The sequence below is a fragment of the Mchenga conophoros genome, linkage group LG23, assembly GCF_057382185.1.
Source record: "Mchenga conophoros isolate Kocher_MC1m ecotype Shallow Benthic linkage group LG23, M_conophoros_male_GT1.1, whole genome shotgun sequence".
Lineage (NCBI taxonomy): Eukaryota > Metazoa > Chordata > Actinopteri > Cichliformes > Cichlidae > Mchenga > Mchenga conophoros.
Genome location: NC_140547.1, coordinates 49,239,428 through 49,264,243, shown reverse-complemented (window position 1 = coordinate 49,264,243; position 24,816 = coordinate 49,239,428). Strand labels below are relative to the sequence as shown.

The window sequence follows — 24,816 nt, the reverse complement described above, 5'->3', positions numbered from 1 at the left end:
TCCGTGTATCGTGCCCACCCCCAAGATCCTATATGTATGTGTAATGAGAGTGTGAGTAATGTGAATGTCTAAGTTGTGGGATAAAATTGAGGCAGAGGCAGCCAGAAGGGGACAGAGGGGGGGGGGGGGGGGTAGCCTCCTCTGCACCCTGGTGACATACCCCTACTCCAAGGCCCTGCATGTGTGGGTGGTTGTGGTGGAGCGGGAAGAGGGAGGCAGCTGGAGATGGGGAGGGAAGGAAGGGAGGGGCAAGTGACCCCTCCCTGGGGCCAGCTCCCCCGCTGACCCCAGTAGGCACCCCCATACTCCGCGACCCGCCAGGGAAAGGGGGCCCAGGCCCATCCAGACCGGGCCCAGTGCAGCAGCGCCGCCCGGCCCCACAGAGCCCGGGACAGTCCACCCAACCCCACCACAGAGAAAACTGCACCCACCCCACCATCCACTCATCTTCCAGACTACATAAGACAATAAACACCCAGGCTGAGATCTTCCTCCACCTCTCCTGTATCTCCCCCTCCTGCAGAGGCAGCTCCTGAGGAGAGGAAAGCTCCTGCAAGATGTGACAATCTCCCCCACCAGTTGAAGAGCCCCCCAGGTGGCTCGACGCACCGGCGGCACCCTGCTCCAGGGCTGGGCCCCCATGCACCCACCTGCCCACAACCCCGGCAACACACCAACCAGGACCCAAGCCCCCGAGGCCCGGTCCGGGTCCCAGCCCAGAGACGGAGCGCCCCCAGAACCTCACGCCCATCCCGGACCCACCCAGGGGCAGCCAGGCTACCAGGTCAGTAACCCACGTCCGTCAGCACAGACCCTCCCCTAGCCCCGCTGCACGCAGCCGCGAGGAAACAGTCACCTGAGAGCCAACAGAGCCCCTAACCGGACATGACCGCTACCCCGGGTTGAGCCCCCCAAGGAAGTTTTTGTTTTTTTGTTAAGATTCAGTTCCATCTCTCCCTTGTCTGCTTCCGGGTTCATATTGCAATCACATCAGCCACAGTGACAATAAACTTATTTTGATTTTTAACTTTCTTTATTTTTTCAACAATATTATGTATATATAAACATTTTGCATCTTACAATATAAAGCCTGGATCCTGCACATATTGCACTTTGAACTTGAACTGTGTTGTCTGTTTATTGGAGATTGTACTACTTGAATTCATTATCCTGGTGATATAACACATTAATTCTCCATTTGGAATCAATATAGTATATAATACAGTATCTGTCTATCCATCTATATAGCTATTGAATTGAACTGGAGTGAATGGAAGAGAATTAAATAATGGATTTCATGTTCATGTTTATCTATGTTGTAACAGTGACGACTTGAGACATCTGTTTGGCACTATATGAAGAGAATTAAATAAAATTTAAATAAAAATGATATTAACTGTATTTATACATTTTATATTTTTGGATGAGACACTGTCAGTGTGCTGTTATATAACTCAGGTATTTTTAAGGCCTGACTGGTGGCATTGGTGCCCATTGCTTTACTGTGCTGTTGGATGTGTATGTGGGCTATCCCTTGTACCTGACATTTGATTGGGCATCACTGTGTTGCTATGGTATGATCCTGGTAGTTGTTGTTAATAAAACAATAACAAATTCAAATTCAAACATTGCTGCATTCTTCTGTCACTGAGGATTCCAAACCTGCACTCAGTCTCCTCATTACTTTGGTATTGAACAGACAAACTTTGGAGCTCCTGCAAACTTTATTAACAAACTGCAAATATTTTACACAAATCTGCGACTGACAACAAGCACAGAGACTTCAAACAATCACTGAAGTAAGGACTGAAAGATTTACTTTTAAACAATAATGATTAAGACCTTTTTCGTAAGGTTGTTTTCCCTTGATTGCCAGCTGTTACTGTTTTTATCTTCATATCTTTCATATTTGTCCACCTGAACAATGCTTTAATGATACAGTTTGAGAAGTTTGATATGAATTTATCCAACTGACTTGAAACTGAAACTGACAACTGTCCTGTAATCTTACACAGAGAAACCAAATCCTGCATCTTTGCCTTGACAGACGCCTAAAATGGCTCGAGCTGTGGTAAGTTACCCTTCACTGTGTCTGTTTCTAAACATTAAATCGTGTGAATTTTTAAAGAAAAATCCAACAACAACAATAATAATATGTAACAGAGCAAAACGTCAGATGACTTAAATGTTCCTCTGCAACACAAAGTCAAAGTCTGCCTCCTCCACAGGCAAAGGAGAAGCTCCCACGCTCATCCAGTGCAGACCGTTGTGCTCTGGACAATGAAGTTCCCGCTTTCATGTTCCGACCTATCAGCGCACCTGCATGTGAGCTCCTAAGTCCACCACCTGCTGATGCCAGCTTTCAGTCGAAGGACACAGACAAGATCATGCATCCAGATTTGAAAAACGATCATTCATCCCTGGATGATGACGTGACGTTTTTCATGTGTCCTACTGATGTTCCTCTGCCTCCGAGACCTCCACCCACTGCAGAGTTAGGTCTCTGCAGAAAGCGCAGATATTCTACTGCTTTTTCTGTTAATGATGAAGAGGAACATTTGATGCCCAAACGCATGAGACTGATGAGTTGGGATGTCTCTAAGTCTCCAGCTGCTGAGAAGGAGTATGTTTGCTTTATGTGTCCTGAAGACAAGAGGTCTGAGTTACCTCTCAGCTCCCTCCAAGGCCATCCACCATCACAGGTCAATAATAATGACACTGACCAGTGTACCATTCTGCTGCCTCCTGAAATCCCAGTGCCTCCACCCACTGCAGAGGTAGGTCTCTGCAGAAAGCGCAGATATTCTACTGCTTTTTCTGTTAATGATGAAGAGGAACATTTGATGCCCAAACGCATGAGGCTGATGAGTTCTGATGTACCAGTTTCTTCAAATCCTCCACCTGCTGATGCCAGCTTTCATGCAAAGGACACAGACAAGATCATGCATCCAGATTTGAAAAACGATCATACATCCCTGGATGATGACGTGACGTTTTTCATGTGTCCTAGCGATGTTCCTCTGCCTCCGAGACCTCCACCCACTGCAGAGGTAGGTCTCTGCAGAAAGCGCAGATATTCTACTGCTTTTTCTGTTAATGATGAAGAGGAACATTTGATGCCCAAACGCATGAGGCTGATGAGTTGGGATGTCTCTAAGTCTCCAGCTGCTGAGAAGGAGTATGTTTGCTTTACGTGTCCTGAAGACAAGAGGTCTGAGTTACCTCTCAGCTCCCTCCAAGGCCATCCACCATCACAGGTCAATAATAATGACACTGACCAGTGTACCATTCTGCTGCCTCCTGAAATCCCAGTACCTCCAAGTCCTGCCCCTGTTGGAGTTCTAGAAACTGTTGATTTTCCTTTTGTTGATAATTAAATACATGTTTGTGGTAATAAATACATTTTTGAGCAAATACATGTTGAGATGATTCGGTTGATTATGATGGTTATAATTATCCAAACAGTAAAAACTAATTAACTGATGATACTAGACCCTTAAAAGAGATAAACACCACTAGTCAAGTCATAATGGCTACTTACAAATACATAAGCACTCAACACAACCCACACAGTGATCTAATGCACAAAAACAAAGGAGACTTAAACTGGCTGAATCAATTACTGTAAAGAAAACATGGAGGAAGGCTTCCTGTGGTGTCTGGCTGCAGTATAGGTCATAAACCTGCCTCCTGCATTACAGCAGACAGGTCAGGGGTCAAATGAAAAGCAAAATGTTTACCTCAGATTAGGGATGCACCGATACCACTTTTTTGGAAACCAGTACGAGTACTTGCATTTCAGTACTCGCCGATACCGAGTACTTAATAAAAACGTGATTTAAATTTATAGGTAACAGCTTTAGTCCTATAATTTAACAACAAGAAAACAAGGGACTGGTTTGGAATTAAGAACATTTATTTAAAATAAAAGCATGTTGTATGCAACATATTACAGAATAAATAATTATAAAAAAAATTTAAACAGTGACAGTGCAACTCAAGTATTTTTCAGTTTATTTTAAACTCTGCCGCTTTGGACAACACAAGGGGCATTAATAAACATCTTTGCCATTTAGTGCACAATATGTGAATAAACTAACAACATCCACTGACATAGAACTGTGGCAGTCAGTGCAGCTGAGGTAGGTATTAACATCAAGTCTAAGATGACTCACTAAATGGAGAGAAACAGTGAGTGGCAGGGTTTTTTAAGAAAAGTAGCTTTTCTGCATCATCAGCAGTCAGACTGTTTCTGTTTTCATCTATAATGTGTGACACTGAGCTAAAAAGCCTTTCACTGTCCACACTGCTACATGGGGCTGAGAGCTATTTACAGGCTATTTTAGCCAAAGTGGGGAACCTGATTTTGTTGACACCCCAGTACTTCAGAGGACTGTCTTCACGAGGGCTTGGGGCCTCTCCGAGGTATGTGTCGAGCTCAATGGCAGCACCTGCTGCCAGCGGCAGCCTGGGCCTTGAGGAACAGTTTAGCAGGAGGTTCTGCAGCTTCTGCCCGACTCCCCTCTGCCTCACCTCTAGAAGCTCCTGCTTCAGGTGCAGCTTGGCCTCTGGAGCAGTGTTGTTGGAGAAGAAGCGATCTTTATACCTGCACAAAATTCATAAATGTATTAATATGTGGAAAAATAGGACTGATGTCATGTAATACGTGCTCTTCCAGCGTGTCTGTACGTCCTGCTGCAGTCTCTTTATTGGCTGGTTGAGCTGTCCCTGAATGTCCTCGAGGCGGGAGTAGGCTAAGGCGGAATGTTTAAAATGCCCAACTATTTTCCGTCCCACTGCTTTAGCATCAGCTATGCTCCTCTGTGCTAATAAGCGTGGGTAAATAAGCGTGGGCAAACTCTTTGTACTCGTTGTCGTGTTGGGATTTTAGGTGCTTGATTAAATTACTTGTGTTAAATGCGTTACCTTTAGAGCCTCCTCTGGACAATTTCGATGAGCACAATTTGCAGTCCGCCTTTGTTTTCGTGTCTTCGTTCACTTTGAAATAGTTCCACACGGCTGACTTGTCTCGCCTCGCCTTCTCCCAGCTCTGAGATGCAGCCGGGGCCTGTGGGGCGGGCACTCGGCGCCTGTGATTAACCCCTTACATGCCGCTCAAACATAGACAGGTCTCAGACCGTGGTATCGGTCCTCGGTATCGGGGAACTTTTAACGAGTACTTTAGAAAATGTGGTATCGAGGCCGATACCAGATACCAGTATCGGTGCAACCCTACCTCAGATTAAATATTTCCCAAAGTAAATTGGACTGAACTGGCCAGTTAAATACACGAGAGGATACGAATAGAAAAAAAAAAATCTAAAAACAAAGAATGAAAACCAACTATTAATTTAATACTTAAGTCTGTGAAGGTTCTCAGTCATCCGGGTCATCGTAGTCTAAGGAGCTTGGAAGGAAAAGCGTCTGGACTTCTTGAGTTGCTTGAAGACGTTTCACCTCTCATCCGAGAAGCTTCTTCAGTTCTAAGGGTCAATGGTGGGGAGTCCCAGACTTAAAACCAGTGGGAGTTTCCCCCCAAAGAGGGACAAAGGACCCCTGATGATCCTCTACCTAATCACATGAGCCAAGATGTGAAAGCGGATGTGGGTCCTAATCAGCCAGGGTTTCGGGTGAGCTCATTGTGAAACCTGGCCCCACCTTATCATGTGATTTCCTGAGGTCAGATGGCCCAGGATGTAAATGGTCTGAGATCCCTTCCCAGACGCCTTAACGTCCAGTGAAAACAACACATTTTCTCTCCAGTTACCCTCAGCAGTCCAACAGACCTCCAGCACCAGTAAAACATTAACCAGAAATAGTTTATGGGACATGTGTCGTTATTTATGTTTGTGGAAATGTGCATTAAAATTTAAATAAAGATGCTGGTGTCTGACGTTACTGACTTCCCAATTGTGTGGCTTCTGGTGTGGCCTTCACAATTCAATTTTCAATTCAATTTTATTTTCTCAGCGACAAATCACAACAATATAAAGTCGCCTCAAGGCGCTTTATATTGTAAGGCAGACCCTACAATAATACATACAGAGAAAAAGCCCAACAATCATATGACTCCCTATGAGTGAGCAGTCTGGAGACAGTGGGAAGGAAAAACTCCCTTTTAACAGGAAGAAACCTCCAGCAGAACCAGGCTCAGGGAGGGGCGGGGCCATCTGCTGCGACTGGTTGGGATGAGAGAAGGAAGACAGGATAAAGACACGCTGTGGAAGAGAGACAGAGGTTAATAACAGGTATGATTCAATGCAGAGAGCTGCATTAACACACAGTGAGTAGGAAAGGTGACTGAAGAAGAAATACGCATTGCATCATGGGAATCCCTCAGCCACATACACCTGTTGCACTACACAACAAATGCAAGCATGTCAGTTTTATTCATTTTATGCTCATCTTCGTACAAATTTTAAAGGTAATGCAGTCAAAACTTTGTAAGTATCTGAGTGATTGGATGAAGCGGTTTGATGACGTAACACGCTATTTTAGTTTAAAATGCTTATAATGTTATGATAAATGGTAGTTTTGTTGTTACTTTTACAATATTATCCATCCTTCAGCTTCAGCGAACATGACATTTAGCAGTGTAATAATTCCTCTGTGATAAAGAAAAATTAGCTTGTTTTCTTTTTGTGTGGGAGCTCGCACAGTGTTTCAACTTTACAGCCTTTTAATATGAAAGTCCTGTCAGTACACTTCCTTTTTACATCATTTCACACTTGCCCCGTGAAGGGCAACAGTCTGACGTCTGCTTAGCCAGGAAAGCTTCAGCTTGTTTCTTTCCGCACATCTTCCTCTTCACTGTCGGTGGCTCACAGACATGTTAACAAGCATGGACGTATCAAAAGTTTGCTTGATTTTGCTGTTACCACTAGCTGTGTCCCATGATGCTGAAGGTAATACAAGGAAACTATTTTCATTATGCATTATTAATATTTTTAAATTTATAACCTCCTTGCTTTTAGTTTAAACTAAACACATTATTATGGGATTAAAAAGATGGTTTAACATTCACAAAATATAGAAACTAAAGTCCTCTCTGACACAGGCTGAATCTTGTATTTACCGTATTTTGCTGTCCCTGTTTACAGAGACTGTTGTGAAGACAGTCAGGAGAGAACACGATGTCACTCGGATTTGCAACAAGGAAAGTCAGACTACTATTGTTTTGATTATCTGTAAGATCAAAAGACAGAGGGACACAGGAGGAGAGTGTCATCTGCTGTATCGACACGGAGAGAACGTTACTCAGGAATGTGACCCCAGGTTCTCAATAACAAAAGAAAATCAGACTGCCTTTCTGGAGCTGACCAGTTTAACACCAGCTGATAGTGGGAACTTCACCTGTGAGTGTACAAACACTGAAGGGACATATATTGTCCATATCAGTGTCACTGTGGAAGGTAAATGCATTTTGGTTTCTTTATCTGACACAGTTATTCAGCACTGTGTTAGCATTGTATTGACCTGCTTATGTGTTTTTTATTCTTGTAATTTGTTCATTTCTTTTCTTCTTATTTTCACTTACAGCAGTTTAAATACTCTCACTGACTCATTTATCAGGTACATCTTTGAACCGAGTTGGACCACCTTCAGCCATCAAACATGTCTTCATTTTTTGTGGCACAACAAGGCGCTAAAAACATTCCTCAAAGATTCTCAAGACATATTGAAATTACATCATCACACAGTTGCTGCAGATTCGTCAGCTGCTCTTACTTGAAGCAAACTTTCCGTTCCACCACATCCCAAAGGTGCTCTGCTGGATTGAGATCTGGTGACTGCGCAGGCCGTACATGATTTGAGCGCCGTGACATGGTGTGGTATCCTGCTGGAAGCAGCCATCAGACGATGGGTATTTTTTGGGCATAAAGACATGAATGTGGTCAGCAACAACCTTCAGGCAGGCTGTGGTGTTTAAATGATGCTCAGTGGTTACTACAGGGTCCAAAGTTTGCAAAGAAAATCCCCCACAGAGCATTACACCACCAGCAGTCTGAACTGTTAGAAATCAACTCATCGGGCAAGGCATCGTTTTTTTAGTCTTCTGTTGTCCAGACTTGCAAACTGTAGCCTCAGCTTGCTGTTGTTAGAGGACAGCAGTGATATCCAGTGTGGTCCGCTCTGCCTCAAGGTTTGATGTGTAAACAGCATTTTTACCCAGAGAATCACAGCTCACTGGATATTTTCTATTTTTCAGACCATTGTCTGTGAACAGAGATGATTGTGTGGGAAAATCCCAGCAGATCAGCAGTTTGTGAAGCACTGGGACCAGTAACATGTGCCATGTTGCTCTGTTTGAGCATTGATTTGCTGACATTTTATTATTTTATTAACCTTTATTTAACCAGGAAGATGAAACTGACATGTGATTGACAAATGAAATGAACACTGAAATATTTGTGTTACACCCTGAACAAGTATACCTCATAAAGTGGCCAGTGAATGTATATAAGCAGTTGGACCAATTTCAGTTCATAGTAATATTCAGAAAAGATGCAAAAGAAGAAGAAGACAAAAGAAAAGAGCACAGTGACAATATTTAAAGCTCTGTGGTTATAAAACTGGGGTTTCATTACTTCACTCAGAGTTTCAGTAGACGTAAACTGTGTTTGATTTGTGTTTTGATTTCCAGGAAATGAAAGTAAATGATTTTACTGACAAATGCATCTTTTCAATGATTTAGACACAAACGAGGCCCACACTTCAGCAGACAAATCTTTTTCCGTTTATCTGCCCGGTGTTGTGATCATCTTTATAACTGGAGTTATCGTGGGATTTATCTACTGGAGGAAAAGTAATGGGTGAGACTATTTTTGCTGTAGTAATTCAAAGATGATATAGATGTAGAGAAAGTAAAAGGAAACATCGCATTTCAATAAATGAGAATTCGGTGTATGTTAAACATCATGTCTAGAATGAACACTTTTTATCCTTCCAAAAATAATTATCATTATTAAGAGAGAAGATAATATAAATGTAGATGTTCTTACTTGATTTTTCTCTGTTTGAATGTGAATAGTGTTACACTAATGCTGACATCCTTTCTTATCAACGTGGCTGCTTAAGGTCAGGAACATCTGGAGTGTCTGTACCTGAAAATCCCAACGGTTTGGTGAGCAATTTATTGCTACGATCTACAGCAGCTAGTTAAAAGTTTGCCAGTAAACATAAAACATGTACATTTATGTTTTAGGATGTTAACTACTTACATAGATAATTACAGATTAGTGTTATAATACTATTAGTGCCAACTTCAGTGTCCTTTATTTTGTGAAGAAGCTCTTACAGAAATGAGCAGAAACATTAAATAATCCAGGCAACAGATGGAGAGATTTAAAGATCAATAGAGTGTGTGGGTAGACCGGGTTGAACTTGATTAATACCTAAAATATTTCACTTTTCTAAAGGATGACGATGAGCCAGATCAGCCCTATACAAACCTTCAGCAGCCATCGAGTGATTCCTACCAGACTCTCATCTCAGTGAACCATCAACACGACAACAAGACACGCTCAGCAAGAAGCGCAGGAACTGTGGGAGTGGATAATAAAGCTCTATGAAACATTTTAAAGTATATAAAACTTTAGGTGACATACTAATATAATAATATTCATATATTATAATAAACGTCCATCTTTTCACACTGGATAGTTGTTTCCCAGTAATGGAGACCATTCAGTCATAATACTCCAACTCAGGCTCTCAGATTTAATACAATACAAACACAATAAACTGTGGCAAACATGACTCTTTGTATCAGACTAGTTTTGTTTTTGAACAAACATCTCATCATAATTTGAACACAATGTCCATCCAGATAAACAGAGAGATCAGTCTGGCTTAAACAATGTTGGTGGTTTACCTTCTACTGTCCTTCCACTTTTATGCACTTCTATTTTAGACATAGTAAAAGTTTCAGTGTAGACACAAGAGGTGAAATAAGGAGGGTGCAAGTCTTCCTGCTTTCACTATAGTCTACCTCACACTGTCAGCCACAGTTACTTCCTCACCAGCATGACTGCACGGAAACTCTGCTTTCTCCTGCTTCTGCTTGTGGTTTTTAGCAGTGAAGGTAAATATATATAATTAAAAAAGAAAAGCTGTAAAGCCAGGTGTTTAAGAAGAAAGCTTTAGTTAGGTTAGTGAAATAATATATGTGATTGATTTTCCCACAACAACAAATATATAGAAACTATAATCCTGATTTTGTTTCATTTTAACTGGAACAATTTATAGAGACTCTTGTGAAGACAATTGGAAAGAAACCCGATTCCACTCAAATATGCAGCAAAACAACTCTGAATATTACTGTGATGATACTGTGTGAGATCAGCACAGAGAGGAGCCGAGGAGAACAGCGTCGTCTGCTCTATCGTTACGACCGAGGCTTTATTCATGGCTGTGACTCCAGGTTCACACTGATCAAAGAAAATGAGACTGTGTTTCTCCACCTGGTCAACTTAACATCTGAAGACAGTGGGAACTACACCTGTGAGTGTGGATTTCGTGGTGGATTGTATGTTCTCCATCTCAGTGTGACTGTGAGAGGTAAAAACATTTTCTATTTATACCCACACCGCAGATTCAAGGTGGATGTTTGGAACTGCGTTAACACTTTCTTTTCTGTCATACATGGTTTGAGGTCGTCATTCCCGCCTGCAGCGGATTAATGAAAGGTTTCAGTCAGGAGATGAACATCTGGAATGTTTTTAAGCTCTTCTTCTGGCTAATTTGTTTAAAATTTCATTATAAAACTGCTCCAATCACAACTTTGGTGTTATTTCATCAGTGAAATGTTTGAATGATGCAATTGTAACTCTAATGTAATGAAAAGATAAACATGTTTTCCACTTTAATATAACAGGCTAATGCAAATTTGGTGACTTTTCATGTTTTCAAAATGAAGTTTTTTTGTGTGTGTGGCAACATTCAACAGACGATGGAGATTCTTCTGGCATGAAGTTCATGGCTACAGTTCCCATCATTTCTGCTGCTGCTTCACTCATCAGTGTGGCTGTGATAACCTGTGGTTACAGCCTGAGGAGAAATCCTCGCAGGTGAAAACTTTTACTGACGCACTTAAACTCATGAAATGACCCTTTGAAATCACTTGAGCACATTACTGCATACAGCAGCCACTGTGGTGTTCAAAGTATCTCATAGGTTCTTTTAAAACACCACACATTAGTTGTAGACATAGCTAGTCTTGTTTTTGAGGTATTTTTCACCCCATGACCTCTGATGTTTTTATCCTAACAGAGAAAACAGATCAGGTCTAACTAACTTAACAGGATCTGAAACTCGCCAGATGTTTGTCAGTTTTCCATAGTTCTGTTTTACACTTAATTGTGCCGAGGCTGCAGTGCATTATGTCTGTTTTAAGCTGCACTTTAATTAAATGTAAATGACAGTGTAAATTGTTGTTTAGGACAAAGAGGACCGCTACATGAGCCTTCATCGGCAAAACATCGATGTCTACCAAACTATCTCCTCCGGTCGCCTTCATCATGATGCTGAGGCCACTGCATGTCACAGTCATGTACAATAATAATCAGAGATGGAGTTTTTACCCTGACTACGTGATCTATAAAACTATGATGCTAGACATGCTATCTATAAAAGACACTGACATTTTAACTTGCCAGCATCATGTGTACTGTTAGTTTGTTTTGCACTGAAAAAAGAGAAAAATATTAACGTCCAGTAAAACTTGTAATTATGTTGTGAATGAATTGCCTGAATTCATGGCTTTTAACACCATTTAATTTCTGTTTTTTATCTGGTTTGAACGTTGAAAATCCTGCCACTTGGCTCTGTGGCCTCTGCCACCATTATGGTTTTTGCTATACTGGTCCACTTGATAGTCATATTTGATGATGATTTTACTTTATTTTGAGTCATTAGAATCAGAACGGGGGTCAGGAAAGAAGAAAAAAGATAAGCTGGGGAGAAAGTTAACAGAAGAAGAGGGAAAAATAGAGAAGAAGAGAAATAGATGGAGAGGAAGAGAGAAAACATACTGAAAATCTATTTCATCATCTGCTGAAAAACACAAGGAAAAACCAACACAGTGGGGAACCCACAGCAACAACCAATAATATGCAGTAAGTAGGCTAGTAAGTAGTAGTAAATAATAGATATTAAATGTTACTGAGCAGTAAATGGGCCCAGAGGGCCGAGACCTGAGGGCACCCCACCCGCAGCACAGGCCCAACAGAGCCAGGGGGCCGGGCCCCACCGAGCAGCCGCCCAGAGTGAGCCACTAAACACAGAGAACCACTAATGCGCTGTGGGTGGGGGCACCAGCTACTGGCAGGAAGTGTGGTGGGGGGAAATAATACGTGACTATTTTTATGTGGAGTGGAATTAAACTGCCATAGAATATGCTTGTGGTGGATTTGACTCAACACAAGCGTATTGTCAAAGTGTTCTTTGGCATGCATCGAGACAGTTTCTCAGATACTGAAGTGACTTGAGCAGAGCCAGTTAAAGCCTACTGTGCTTGAGTGGGCAGCTCAAGTTTCCACGTGGAAGGTTTAGTGAGACAAAGACAGGAAGTTAAAGCTGCTGACTAATAATCTGCAGGTTCCTGATTTGAGTCTCTGTTAAGAGGATGGTGTCTCTGAGATAATTGCTTTTGTGCATCGATAAATAAACAGGGAAATAAATGAATAGAAAAAAGCATCCGAGCGGATGTGCACCGACGGTGTGCCCACTGGTCTTAAAGTGCCTTTGCGCCCCTTACCATTTATGGAGGTCCCATTTGGGCACATTGGCATGGACCTATAGTGTACATGGATATTGCTTTGTATTAGTTCTGGTATATTATACAACACAATAACATGATGCAGTGCTGCTGTGCACCATTTCTGCAAAGAGTGTGGTGCAAGCAAGGAAGATAAGATAACTCTTGCACAGTCATACCTAGTGCAATAATACAACAAAATTGGAAACTGTCCCACCATAACACAATCATTTAGATACAATATTGGACTTTGTTTACATGTAACTGCACAAATAGAATTTAGAAATGTAATTATTGACAAGAGTGAACAACCACTTATAATGTAATCTACAGCTGTGACCAAACAGCTAGATAGAGAATCAGAAGTGTTGTGTTTTCTACAAAGTTTGCTGTTTCAGTGAGAGTCATATGTCATATCATTTCAAACAGTGGCGATCCAGAAATGTTGTACAAACGAGTAAGACTAACTATAGACTTTAGCCAAAGTTGTTAAGTTAGCTAAAGAGTTGGGATTGTGTGTAAGGCATAAATAAACCTAAAATGCAATGTTTTGGACGTTCTTTGGCACATTTCCCTACTGTAGGGGTCTCTGCAAGCATACGGGGCTCTGAGAGGGAACAAGATGACAACGAGGAATTCTACTGGAAATAGGGTTGCCAACTTCCTGAAAAATAAATAAGGGACACCTCGTGGCCAGGGCCAGGCGACCCAGTTGTCTTCACCCTTCCCAGTGTGGTGAATTTTCTAGCTCTTTTTTTTAACCATTTGACTTGAAGTTGATTTAAGTAGATATGTTCTACTTAAATCCTATTCTATTCTTTGTGATATGAACACATGTGAAACAAATGATCATTTAGCCATTTATTTTTAGCTCAAAATGACAACATTAACACAGTAAAACAGGTCTCCTTCTTAAACAGAAGCCTGTCATGCTTAACTTTTGAGAATATAAGTAAATCTTTCTTTAAAAGAACTCTGTCCTGCTTAACTTAAAATAATAGAAAACAATAGAAAGAAAAATATTCTTGTAACAGTGCACATTTAGTGCATTTAGTACAATTGGCTTCAGTTGAGGTATTATTTCAGCTTTTCTAATGCTAATCAGCTGCTCCTGTTTGTAAACCCGCCTGTTCCCATGATTACGCATCTTAACTCATCATCATTATTCATCTATGTATTACTTTTATGTATTAGTCATCTATTTGTTGTAATCATCTATCCTTGCAGTTGTTTCTTACACAAAATAAGTTATATTATCACACTTCTGGCCACATAGCGCTGATATTCACTGCACATGCCCATATTAACTTTTTCCAGCCAGGTGTTTTCCTTTTCCCATTCTTCCCTTTCTCTGAGGGGAACAAACATTGCTGCTCTAATGCTGGGCTCACACTGTGCGGTTTTAGGCCCATTTTGAGCCGATTTTTGAGTCGTGCGACCGTTTTGGTGATCGGCCCGATTTTGGCCTTCATCGTGCGTCGTGTAGTATACGTGGGGTAACGAGAAGCGATTAACACCTCGAGCAGCTCCCGATCATCAATCGCTCGTGAGCCGCTCACACTGCTCACGCGCAAACACGTAAACGTCGGTGAAAAAGACGGAGCAGCACGGCTGTGCAGCGTGTGATCTGGACACAAGCGATGGAGGCACAACTTGTAGAACTTTGAAAAGCTCATCCGAGCCTTTTCGATGTGGCCTCACAAAATGATCACGACCACAACAACCGTGAAAATAGTTGGATTTACACTGCTGCTCAATCACAGCTGCCTGATCAATGTTTTTCATTAGCAATTTAGCAAAGTTGATGGTGGTGGTGTGTCTGTGTGAGTGAAAGACAGAGAGAGCGAGCGACAGATTTTCTGTTATAACCTTCATTTTATGGAGGCACAGTGTGAGAACTCAGGTCGCATCAGAGCATCGGGCCGTATAGTGTGAGACCCTGCATCGTGACCTACCAACTTCTAACCCCTGTGAGTCAATCGTGCAGTTTGAGCAGGAGCTGAATAACGTGACTGAAAAAAAAAATCGCACACTGTTTGCCCAGCTTTATGCTGGGCAAACAGTGTGCGATAAGTGTGCTGTCAGCTCATTGGTCACAAAGCAGGAGAGGGGCTGGGAATTATGTTTTCAAACAAAGTGTTAATTCCATTAAAAGTTATAGACTACTTTTGAGTCTCACTGTATTACGGGACAAAGTGCGTCCCTTATTAGCTCAATACGGGACGTGTACTTTTGTTTCTAAATACGGGACAATTCCGTATTTTAAGGGACAGTTGGCAACCCTAACTGGAAACAGTCGATCATGTCTGTTAAAGCTGAATTCAGGGCAAACTAAGCTAAATTAGTGTTTTTAGCTAACAGCTACAATAAGCATAAAAGTTACTGTTGGGCTGTTATTTGTTAACAGGGGCGATTTTAGCCCATTTTGGGCTGCAGCAGCATAAAATCCTCAGCAGGCTGGGTAAGCTTGCGTGAGCTCTCTGTGGAGGCTGTTGCAGCTGAGATGGCTCACCCGAGCGGTGCAAACTTAGTTACCTTCAAGGCTCCAGAGTCAGCTGAGGTCAGCAGCTCAGCCTCTGGGGAGGTTACAATCCCTGGAACAGCCAGGTCTCTACAACCAGAAACAGTCTTTGCATGTGCAGCTTCAGAACCAGACTTGAAGTTCCAGTTAGTGTCCGATGTCCCAGAAACACTCAGGTGCTCACTGAGCAATCTCTTGAGGCCAACACTCAGAAAATCAAACCGTCTTTGAGCCTTTGTGGGAACATTTATCATCTCTGCTGGAAAGGTGGAAACATCTGGGAGATGCAGCCTTAACACACTGGGCTTCACAAGTCCTTGGAGGCAGCTCACTAAACTCAGGGATGCAGACAAAATCAGCACTTGCAGGAACACAATGTGCCCTCTCACAATGAGCTTGGAAGCATAAACTGAGTTTTCCTCACTGACTGTTTCAGACAGGATTGTGGGAGCAACACAAAAAGCAGCTTCAGCTGGAAACACACAGTTTAGTGTCTTTGCTGCTCGCTTTAAGTCACAATAAACAGGAAACTCATTGTGTCTCATGTCAGAATCACTCATATACAGGACAGGAAGAGGCGGAGCTTATTTCCTGCAGGGAGCGGTTAGCAGTCTGTGTCTTTCTCATTTCTGACTCCTAAAGAGCTGAAAAACACAGGCTGTTATTGGCTGGCTGACACTGGGATTAATGTCCTTGAAGCCAGCAGTCTTTAATGTCCAGGTTCAGAACGGGCAGGTGAAAAACAGTCCTTTATGTCCTCTGATGTTCAATAAACTGTCCTGATTACTGAGGGAGCAGAGAAAGTGTCTCCATCACTCACCACAGCTGGATGCTCTGAAATCCTGGAATCCAGCTGTGGAGAGGAGCGCCGGCGGCGTGGACGCAGTTTAGTAATCAGGGAACGGGAGGCAGGAGGGAAACACAGCTGGGACCAATTACACACACGAGACAGGAAACAGTAACACAGGACTGTCAAAGTAAAACAGGAAATATAACACAGAGTCCAAAGTAAGGAGACGTGGGACACAGTGAAGACACAGAAACAGAAACCAGAACTATAATCACAAAACAAACTCAGAAACATAAAGAGTGAATCAGCTGATTCAGTGTTTGTGACAAAAACATGGATCCTGGTTAATAACTTTTATTTGTTTGTTTCTGTATTATTTTGTGTATCGTTCTTATGAGCTGTTGTTTTGTCAGTGAAATATTATTTCATTGTTTTAAGCTTTTTGTTGACTTTGAAGTGCTTAAGTTGATATTTTTGAACATTTAATTTGTTCGATTATTGTCGAGTCGATAAAACTGTCAAACGCACAGCTGCTTCCAGCACGGCCGGAGGAGAGGTGGCCGAGCAGACGCACAACACACACAGCTCACAGGTTTGCATTTCTAGATATTGCAGATGTTGCAGAAATTGAGAGTAAAGAACTCAGAGATCCAGCGCTGTCTCCTGCCCCTTATTTATACACCACAACACAACGACAGGCGTAACTCACACAAACGGGTAACATGAGGCTCAGATGCTTTGGACGTGTTCACATATACTGGACACAGAATGATGAAGATGGAGCTGCAGGAAGGAGGAAAAGAGGAAAAACACAGAAAAGATTCACAGATGTGGTGAAAAAGGACACGACAGCTTCTGTTTGTTAGTTTGGTTTTTCTTTATTTGGTAAAGATTCAGAAATAAAGAGAAGATCACATGTTTGAATATTATATTAACGTTCTGTAATTACAACAAGTTGTAAAATCTTTCCAGAGTGAGACAGAGACTGTGCAGAGACTGTAGAAGGACAGAGCAGCAGCAGAGCAGTCCAGATACACTGATGATCCTCTGTCAGATCCAGAGGGACACACAGGGCTGATGCTGGACTCTACATTGTGTCTGACAGTGGAGCTGTTCTCAGAGCAGTTCACTCTGCAGCACTGACAGTCATCTGCACTTCATTCCTCTGTCAGTCACTGCTGGATGAAGCTCTCCTCTCCACCTCCCAGTAACATGGCCCAGTCAGAGCGTCTCTACACACAAGCTGCTGCTGCTTCAACCTCTCTGGATCATCAGGACACAGCTGCTCCTCTCTCAGCACACACACCGTCCTGTTTACCATCACCAGCTCCACCTGCAGAGAGAAGGAGGAAGAGCAGAGGAGATAAACGAGTGTTTCCAGAGACTCTTCATCAGCTGTCAGTCAGTGATGCAGCACATCCAGTATAAAGAGCAGCAGGGACGTCAGTGCTGGGACTGTACTAGGACTCATTGTTGCTTCACTTTTTCTAATCTTTGGATTTTTATTGAAGTTGCTGAAAATGTTTTTCCCTCCTAGTTTGAGTTTGGACTTTCATTCATTAGAAGAACCTTGGTGTGTCCACTCTGAGCTCTGTAGGAACCCCAACAACAAGCCCAACAATCCAGATGGACGGTTCCAGCTGTTAACTGGAGGAATTCCATCCAAACATCTGCTCTCACTAAATTCTTCCTCACCTACAGACTGTGTTCTTCACTGCTTTAAACTTGGAAATCAATGCAGTCATTGGTCTGCGTGCTGCTTTGTTCAGAGAGCTGATTGGCTGTTGACAGTGTTTGATCAGAGCGTGTCAGCCGTTACTATGGTGACCATAAAGGTGAGAAACAGGAAGTGTTTGTGTCCAATCCTGAAGCCTGTCACCGTTCTCCTCTCACAGCTTCACTGAGAAGCTGCAGCTTTACAGGAAACACTGGATCTTTGTTTCATACTGACTGTGTTTAGTACAATACTGCTGACAGCACCACCCACTCACTCCATCACTCTACTGACCTCAGAGTCTCCAGTCTGTAGTCTGGACTCTGCTGAAGATCAGACAGCTGCTTCACATCTGGATCCTCCAGGTTGTTGTAGTACAGCTCCAGCTCTCTCAGATGGGAGGGGTTGGACTTCAGTGCTGCTGTCAGATAATCACAGCTGATCTTTGACAAACCACAGTCACTCAATCTGTATAAAGAATGAAAGATGTAAGTTTATTAGACAAAGTGCTTGAAATCATTCAGTGTTTCATCATCTGTTCAGAGCTGAAGAAGGTTCAGAATGTAGAAGTTTAGAAAATGGAAACTCCAAACAGCTGAAGCCAACAGGAAGCAGCTTCAAACAGGAAACTGTGCAGAGTTTCAGACTATATGTCCTGATGCAGCCAGTTGGATTTTGGAGATTTGAATCTCTGTTCTGTGACTAAGTCCTTGAATCATTTCTTCCAGTTGGTCCAACAAGACAGACTAAGTATTGGACATGTGTTGTGGCTCCATCAGGGGAGCTTCTAAATGTGATGTGATGGCCCCTCTGGGTCTGTCAGGTCACAGCACTGAAGAGAGCTCAAACTGGGCACACAGTTGTTCCAGTCTGGACCAAAGACTCTATACTGGGACTGAGGGACTGCTTTGACTGCACCCACTGGGACTTTTGAAAGGCTCATGTTCTCACTTAGATCATCGATTTCTACTGACATTTCTTTCTGGGAAAAATGGGGATTACTTTGGAAACAGGAAGTATTTTCCCCAATAAGCAGCCCTGGATTAGTAAATCACTCCAACATGTTCTCAGGCAGAAGAAGCTGTCTTGTTATGAGGGAGAGAAGAAAAAGATTGAGGCACAGAAACCTGTTGAAAGAGAGATAAAGCAGCTAAAATCAGGTGTAAAAGTAAAGCAGAGGATGAGCTGAATAAAGGACACTCAAGGCTGGCTTGGAAAGGAATGAAGTCCATGGTGGGGATGCAGAACAAGGAGCAAAGATGAATGTGATGCTGAATCAGCAGAAGACTTGGACTCATTTGATTCCAGCTTTGATATCATTGATTTCAATGAAGAGCTTTGTGATTGTAGCAAAGGGCTGGTAGCTCTGAGAGTCCCACTGATGAGGTGTTTGTGTGGAAATCTCTTAGTGGGACCAAAGAGAGAAAAAGCCCTGGTCCTGATGCTGTGGGAGGGAAATGATTGAAGTGTGCTGTGAGGAACTGACTGGGAGATTTTCACACATTTTCCAGTCCTCCTTGGAACAACAGGAAGTTCCCAGCATATGGAAACAAAGGTTAAGTGTCCTATGGCACTCAGTGATGATGGTGCTGTGGCCCCACCACCTCCACCTCTTTGTAAAGGAACTAACTGTAATCTGAAGCTTCAAATGGAACTAAGACTTCCTCCACTAGGTGGCAGTGTCTGATGAGAAAGTGTTAGTGGAGCTGGCCTGGAGTCAGAAACAGGAAGATGCAGGATTTGGGCTGAAATGGGCAAAAGTGGTTAGCACTAGTGCCTTAGAGCAAGAAGGTTGTAGGTTGAAGCTTGTTGGTCAGCTGGGCCTTTCTGTGGAGGTTGGATGTTCTCCCACAGTCCAATGAAATGCTGCTTAGGTTCATTGGTGCTTCTACATTGGCTGTAGGTGTGGATGTGAGGGAGTGCTTCTCTGTCGCTCTCTGTTGGCCCTGTGATGGACTGCTCACCTGTGCAGGTGGACCACGCCTCTTGCCCTATGACAGCTAGGGCACAGGCTGCAGCCCTGTGAGCCTAAGCTGAATAAACAGTTAGCAAAAATGATCCATAGATGGCCTGAAATCCCCCAGTTAGTAGTTTGGTAGATAGCTATGACATGCTAATCCCATCCAGCAGCTGTATTCTACCTGTAAGCTGATCCCTGCTGAGCCAAAGCACTTTTTCATATACAAATTACAACCTTTAATAGAAACCTATTGGTCAGCATCTTATTAGCCTGCTGTTAGCTTCATTCCACAGAAAACTGAGAGAAACTAACAGAGTTGATAAAGAATAAAGAGAAATGTGCTGATTTAAAGCCTTTGAAGTGCTTCAGATGATCTCTGTCCACTTCTGTCCACTCATTCATTCATGTAAGCTTTCTAATGCAGCTTTGATCTTCACAGTCTGCTTGATGAAACTCATTCTAACCCTGAATGTCAGAGTGTTCCTCCTTCTCTTTCCCATCATTCATGCTGGCAGTGGAGGAGATTTGGATGTTGGACTGTGTTTTGGATGATGTGTGTATGTTTGTGTTGGACTGCCGTCTGTAAAGCAAACGCACATTTTGCTTTGGATTTCAGTGTCAGACAGACTTTAAGGTGCAATGAAGAGTTTGAGAGTTTCACAGTGAATTTTCCAGTGGAGGATTTTTCTTCTTCTTTGAAGGTTTGAAATGTGAACATTGTTCTGCTGCAGTCAATGGACTAAACCAGAGAAGAAGAAAACAGACTTTACCATGAAGATCCTCAGTGTGGATCAGTATAATATCAGCCTGATGTCTGCAGTTTAGTGTCAGCACAACTTTCACATCATATTCATCTCAGCACAACTAAAACATGCTGACTGACCTCAGAGTTTCAAGTTTACATCCTGGACTCTCCAGGAAACCACACAGATGCTTCACTCCTGGATCCTGCAGGTGGTTCTTACTCAGCTCCAGCTCTCTCAGATGGGAGGGGTTGGACTTCAGTGCTGCTGCCAGATAATCACAGCTGATCTCTGACAAACCACACCAGCTCAATCTGTATAAAGAATGAAAGATGTAAGTTTATTAGACAAAGTGCTTGAAATCATTCAGTGTTTCATCATCTGTTCAGAGCTGAAGAAGGTTCAGAATGTAGAAGTTTAGAAAATGGAAACTCCAAACAGCTGAAGCCAACAGGAAGCAGCTTCAAACAAACACAACAAGAGAAAAAACTCTGAATGTTTCACATTAAAGTCGTACATTTCTCATAAAAACAGGACAAAGACTTGAAAAAGTCGTGTTTTTCCTTCCAGGAACCACATGGCTTCACTTTTAAAGGTGAAGTGTGACAGAAATGGACATATTTGAAGTCCAACACCTTTTTCCAGTCACATTATTAAAGCAGACAAACTACAAGCTCATTTTCATTCCAACAAGTCATCTTCTGACCTGGACTAACAACACTGGTCTCTATGTGCAGCTGGCTGTGAGACCAGTGCTCAGGGAGCGTCTACAAAGTGCAACACTGAAAGAACATCACACACTCATTTGCTTCCAGCACTTTCACACAAACATCTACTGTCATTATTGTCACCAAACTCTGTGGATCCTTTATTGCAAATTCAAATGGGATCAAATGGTCAGACAAAAGAGGGTTATGAGGAAATATGATGAAATGTTGTGTATTAGCAGTAAGTTATTGAATCTTTTTCCTCAGAAACCAAACAAACTGATTGACAAACATATTTTTACAAACTCAGTGTTGGACTTGGATCAGCAGGATAAGCTGATGTTTAAAGGCATTTGAGTCTCGCTGTATGAGAGTCCAGTTCTTACTCAATATTTATGGATGATGTTCTTTCAGTGTTGCACTTTGTAGACGCTCCCTGAGCCTCACAGCCAGCTGCACATGGACCAGCTGACATTACCCAGCATTAGAGGCGGCTGTAAAAAATTCATGTTCCCATTTAAATGGTTTTAATTTGAATAAAACGATGTTGATTCATTCAATCCTGAATCGATGTTTAATATAAATGTATTTTGCCAGAATCTCAGGTTAAAGCTCACAAACTATTTCAACAAGCAGCAAACAGCTAAAACAGTAAATGAGAGCAGCTAAACACACAAAGATGGAAACACAGAGCGTGGATCGTTCACTCGACGGCACGTACACGGACACGCCGTCGGGGCTGAAAGTGGACAGCTCACAGATCCTGAAGCTGCAGGTTTCATCTGTCTCCAACCAAAACTGAGTGAAGCAGCAGCAAAAGAAGATCCAAACGCTGCTTCACGTTTGATCAATATGCTCATGAATTCTCTCTGACTTTGGCTGTTCCTGCCTGCACAGCTCTCTCTCTCTCAGTGTACTCCAAGAACAGCTTCAAACATCTGTTTCTGCATCATTCACTGTTTATTAGCCACCAGTCTGCTGTTGTGTTCAGTGCTGTCGGCCTCTGACAGTAAAGCCTCATTTCTGCTGTTCCATGGAAACTTTTTAAAATGATGACAGATTACAAACTCTCAGCTGTGTCTGTAATCAAACCTCTGTAACTTTGCTTCACTTCAGCAGCATCAGCTCATGTTCACATGTTGCTTCATGGTTTGCTTCAGTTTTTGATCGACTGCAGAATATTTTGAAGGTTATCTGCTATAAAAAGCCAGAAGAGGAAAATCTGCTTCATGTGTTTCTGTTTGATCCTCAGTGACTTTGACACAAAGGCCTCTGCTGTGATGATCACACCTCTGATCAAGTCTCACAGTGTCACAACTGATAAATGATCAGAGTTAGAATATTTCTGACTGTCTGCTGTGTGCCGTGACCTTTGACCTGCTAAAGACAGTCAGCTGTGGATTATTCATTGTTGTGTCTGATACTTAGAACTGTGAGGAAGAAGCTACACAGTTAATCAGGGTCCCCTCTCTCTGAATCAGGAAAGGTGGGCAGGCCGCGTGTGGGCCGCGGGCCATACGTTGAGTATCACTGTTTGAAATGTGAACATTGTTCTGCTGCAGTCAATGGACTAAACCAGAGAAGAAGAAAACAGACTTTACCATGAAGATCCTCAGTGTGGATCAGTATAATATCAGCCTGATGTCTGCAGTTTAGTGTCAGCACAACTTTCACATCATATTCATCTCAGCACAACTAAAACATGCTGACTGACCTCAGAGTTTCAAGTTTACATCCTGGACTCTCCAGGAAACCACACAGATGCTTCACTCCTGGATCCTGCAGGTTGTTCCAGCTCAGCTCCAGCTGTCTCAGATGGGAGGGGTTGGACTTCAGTGCTGCTGCCAGATAATCACAGCTGATCTCTGACAAACCACAGCTCTCCAATCTGTATAAAGAATGAAAGATGTAAGTTTATTAGACAAAGTGCTTGAAATCATTCAGTGTTTCATCATCTGTTCAGAGCTGAAGAAGGTTCAGAATGTAGAAGTTTAGAAAATGGAAACTCCAAACAGCTGAAGCCAACAGGAAGCAGCTTCAAACAAACACAACAAGAGAAAAAACTCTGAATGTTTCACATTAAAGTCGCACATTTCTCATAAAAACAGGACAAAGACTTGAAAAAGTCGTGTTTTTCCTTCCAGGAACCACATGGCTTCACTTTTAAAGGTGAAGTGTGACAGAAATAGACATATTGAAATCAATGATATCAAAGCTGGAATCAAATGAGTCCAAGTCTTCTGCTGATTCAGCATCACATTCATCTTTGCTCCTTGTTCTGCATCCCCACCATAAATATAAAGAGGCAAAACTCACATTTTCCAAAATCCTCTTTAAGCTTCAACAATAAAGGAAGATAGTTTTATACAAGTCTTTGTGGTTTTCTTGTCACCCAGATGCCCGAGTACTTAAACTTGTTATAGCTGGGTTTAAAAGGGGCTAAAATACACAAAACTCCCCAGTTGTCGTACAGATAGACTTTGCCTCGCTCTTCCCAAAATTCACATTATATCCAGAAATTGTCCCAAATTCCTTAAGTATGCATTAAGGTGACCTTGAGGCTCTTAAAGGCGCATATAAATAAAATGTATTATTATTATTATTGTTGTAAGTCTATCCAAAAGTTTGTGGAGGCTGTTCGATGGGTTGGAAATAAATAAAATCATGTCGTCGGCATAAAGAGAGACTTCATGTTCGATACCCCCTCGATGTTTTCCCTCAACACCAACACATTGTCTCAGAGCAACAGCTAGCGGTTCAATGGCAAAAAGGAGACAGAGGGCATCCCTGTCCTGGGGGGCAGATTATTGTTAGTCTGGACGGCTGTTAGAGGGGAGCAATACAATACTTTTATCCAAGATACAAAATTAAAGACACATTTTTTAAGCGTATAAAAAAAAAAAATCCCATCTCACCCGATCCAACGCCTTTTCTGCGTCAAGCCAAATTACAGTTTCCAATGTATCACCTTTAAAATGGGTATAAATGATATTTAATAGAGCTCTAATGTTCAAAAAAGAGTGCCTAATAAAGCCCGTCTGGTGAAATAATGGAGGACAAATACTTGTGTAAGCGACGGGCCAACACTTGAGCCAGGATCTTGGTGTCTGTGTTGAACAAAGATATTAAACGACATGAACGACAATCTAAATGGTCTTTTTCCTGTTTTACAATTAAACACATCACTGCTTGATGCATTGTTGGAGGCAACGACTGTGAGAGGAAGGATTCTTCAAAAGTTGATTTTAACAGTGAATTCAGTCGGTCAGAAAACTTTATGAAAAAATCAGATGGATACCCGTCGGGGCAGCAGATTTTCCAGACTGCATGCTCCGTACTGCCGTTTCAATTCCAACATTAGAGACAGGTTCCTCCAGACTAGCGATCGCATCTTCTCCCAAGGAGGGAATATCAAACACCTTATTGAAATCATTGTGGATCTCAAGGATAGTTTGGTTAGCTGTTCTTAGTCGTAGCTGGTGAGCTGATAACTCGCCTGTTTTTTCTCCATGTTCATAAGCGTAGCTGCAACTTTGACTCAGCCTGTTTTGTAGATATGAGATTGTATTCAGTTTGTCATTGTAACCGCTGTGTATATAATACAGGCTCAGGAGAGTGGCTGTA

The 24,816-nt window shown here is 42.3% G+C and overlaps 1 pseudogene across 1 annotated transcript in view; it reads right to left on the bottom strand.

Moving 5' to 3' along the window:
- Positions 1–17,042: 17,042 nt before the first annotated feature.
- Positions 17,043–24,816, bottom strand: part of LOC146548226 (NACHT, LRR and PYD domains-containing protein 12-like) — a 242,249-nt pseudogene continuing 234,475 nt past the window's right edge. Inside the window, exons 9-12 of the transcript XR_014890740.1 lie at positions 22,907–23,080; positions 20,626–20,799; positions 18,077–18,250; positions 17,043–17,401 (exon numbers count right to left, since the gene is read on the bottom strand). The product of XR_014890740.1 is annotated as an NACHT, LRR and PYD domains-containing protein 12-like (transcript). The remainder of the gene's footprint in view (positions 17,402–18,076; positions 18,251–20,625; positions 20,800–22,906; positions 23,081–24,816) is intronic.